General features: G+C 37.4%; 1 pseudogene; it reads left to right on the top strand.

The window, feature by feature from the left end:
• The first annotated feature begins 647 nt into the window (after positions 1–647).
• On the top strand, positions 648–2,220 carry LOC116753964 (annotated as a pseudogene).
• The last annotated feature ends 561 nt before the right edge of the window (positions 2,221–2,781 follow it).

Here is a 2,781-nt window from a genome sequence, read left to right as displayed (position 1 = left end):
TATATCTTAATTATAGAAGAGCTGTTCTACTAGTCTTCAGGTTGTTCTCAGAGAAAGTTGATCTATATATAGTTGTAGTTTTGGTTTGTCTGTGGGAGGAGGTGAGCTCATGATCTTTCTACTTTGTTATCTTGATCCTGCCCCTTGTCATATTTTAGTTTCCTACTACTGCTGTTTTTTTTAATTCAATGCAAGTTAAGTCTTTAACTTCATTTTATATAACTTCTATATTTAAATAACTTCTATATTTAAATAACTTCTATATTTTTCTTAGTTTTATATATAATGTATTAATTTTGTTAACCTGGATAATAACTAAACAATGTAATAATCCATATTTCCTCATCAAATTTCTACTGGTCATGTATTCCTACATGGTTTGTAAACTTTCTAAGAACATTGGAAGCTGGTACAGTGCAACCGTTTTTTGATTAGGATACTTAGCTAGAGAGAAAGTAAATTATAGTTGCACTAATTTTATTTAGTGACAATTTAAATGTCTAAAATTTTATTTTATCATGCCACAGGAATATTATTCATTTTGAAATTTAAACTTAAATTCCCTCAAGTCAAATTTGTTGTGTTTTGATTGATTTATTTAATTGGCTTTTGTTTCATTAGTAATCATCTGTAATTAGGAATACTAGATGCTTTTGAAAATGTTTGAAATGACATATGTTGCTACCTTTTGTACAACAGTAGAGCTTCTTAGCAAAGTCCTTAATGGTAACAAGTTGGCATCTGAAGCATTCACCAAACTTGTTCATCAGAATGTCACCTTTATGTACCCAGCTCTGGATTCAGTAGAAGTCAACATTCCACAGGACACTTTGGAAATTTGGGTGGATCCCATAGATTCAACTTGCCAGTGTATAAAAGGTTCTTCTGACGTTAAATCCAACCAAGGAATCTTCTCCTGTGGACTTCAGTGTGTCACCATCTTAATTGGTGTCTTAATTGGATATACAAATAGGGGTGTCCCTGATGTTTGTCATCAACCAGCCTTTGTATCACAAGACCTAAACACTCTCAGTTGGAAAGGACAGTACTACTGGGACTCTTTTTACATGGGGACCAATATCCATGCATTTCAGCCCCCATTTCTAAAAGAAACGGTAATGAAATGCAGAGCCAAGTGACCAAAAACACAGCTTTCAGGTGGAATTCTCCCACTGGTTTTCAGCTATCAGTACAAGTGAAAAGCAGACTATCAAAATCTCACTGCCACCTCTGTTACTGGGTTGGTGTGCATTGTGTCAAATAGCTTCAACTGAGGAGGTCAACAGAAGACCTGGGCCAGCAATCTCGGTCCTTACGATAGCAAGTAAAGAATTGCAGACTACCACTTTGGGCTTAAGCACAAAGCAAAGTTTATTAAAGCATAGTTGTAATCTCAGAGGGAGAGCAGGCTGTTTCTGCAAAGTGAAACCAGCCCTTCTGTACAGGTTTAAGGGTGTTTATAAGGAGAATTCTGCGAGGAGGTGGGGTGTGATCATGGGTGAGTGACAGGGGATCATTATTTGATTCACAGTCCTGAGTCATGTAACAAGTTCATTATTGTGCATGCCCTTACCCTAGCTTCACTAAGAAAAGTCCATGGGGCGGGGGGGAGCAAAACCACATGCAGATTTTATTATAATGATGGTATAATGAGTTTGTGTTTACTGTAGGTTTTATACGCCTGTCTAGTCTGGGCATGAGCAGCCTGGGGAAGTTCCTTCATGTTACTGTGCTCCCTCTTTATTAGGAAAAGTTGCCCACCACCTGACCATAGTTTTGCCTGTTCTGGGTGGAGTCAGGGGAGGGTTCCCAGATGGTTGGGGTGTGACTTGATTATTCCCCTCTTTTCACCACCGTCACCTCCTTGCTGCTAATGTCTGACTAACTACCTAACACTTGTATGTGGAGATAGCCTATTCCAGGCAACTAAGGCTGCTTACAAGAGCCCTGAGTTGTCCAAGGTCTTGCTGACATTTATATATTTTCAGAAAAGATATATCTTTTCACATTCAAGTGATTGTCTTGTACTGTTAATGTCAAACTCAGGGCCATGGGTGGGGGAATGGTAAACTTCCCATTGGAACAGAATCCAGAAACTGGAGTTGGTACCACATGGAAAATGAAGGTGCCACTGCAGTAAATCAGTGGGGCAATAAGGGAGGACTAATTGCATACAGATCAAGAAAGCAGCAAGAGACATTTCTGAGCTTCCTCATCTAAAGTCTTGAATCTGCAGCTACACACTACATAGATAAACTTTGTCCTCATATGCTTATAAACTGAACTGTGAAACTATTTTTCACATCTCTATCTTTTAAAGGTAGTTTTGTGCTTGTTTTGAAGGTGAATAGTCAACATTCATCTTCCTCTTTTGAGGAGCATATATATATCACTAAGTTCTAATAACATTTTTTTCTGTATTGCAAAATGTGATCTTGGAATAGTTTTGATTTTCTCCAAAATTCATTTTTCCTGCTGATTAAATCAAGATGTGTCCTGCTTGTTTATAAACTTCTGATAAATTCAAGCAAGGGTAAATGCCCCACATAAATTTATTACTATTATTATTATTAATGTTTTATTTTTTAAGTATTACCAATCAACTGTATGCTATTGCCACTTATAGTAATATAAAATTGCTGTCTACACGTGTTCTAATTAGGAACCTGTACTAGGGTATTTAATGAGAGCCACTCTACCCGATAAGACAAGAAATTTCAAGGTTCTCTGCATGATGAACATTTGTTACTCGCCTCACTGCCCGTTGTGGTTGGTGGGGAG

Source organism: Phocoena sinus, chromosome 5 (genome assembly GCF_008692025.1).
Source record: "Phocoena sinus isolate mPhoSin1 chromosome 5, mPhoSin1.pri, whole genome shotgun sequence".
NCBI classification, from domain to species: domain Eukaryota; kingdom Metazoa; phylum Chordata; class Mammalia; order Artiodactyla; family Phocoenidae; genus Phocoena; species Phocoena sinus.
The sequence above is the reverse complement of the archived record's forward strand: the minus strand, read 5'-3'. Positions and strand labels throughout refer to the sequence as shown.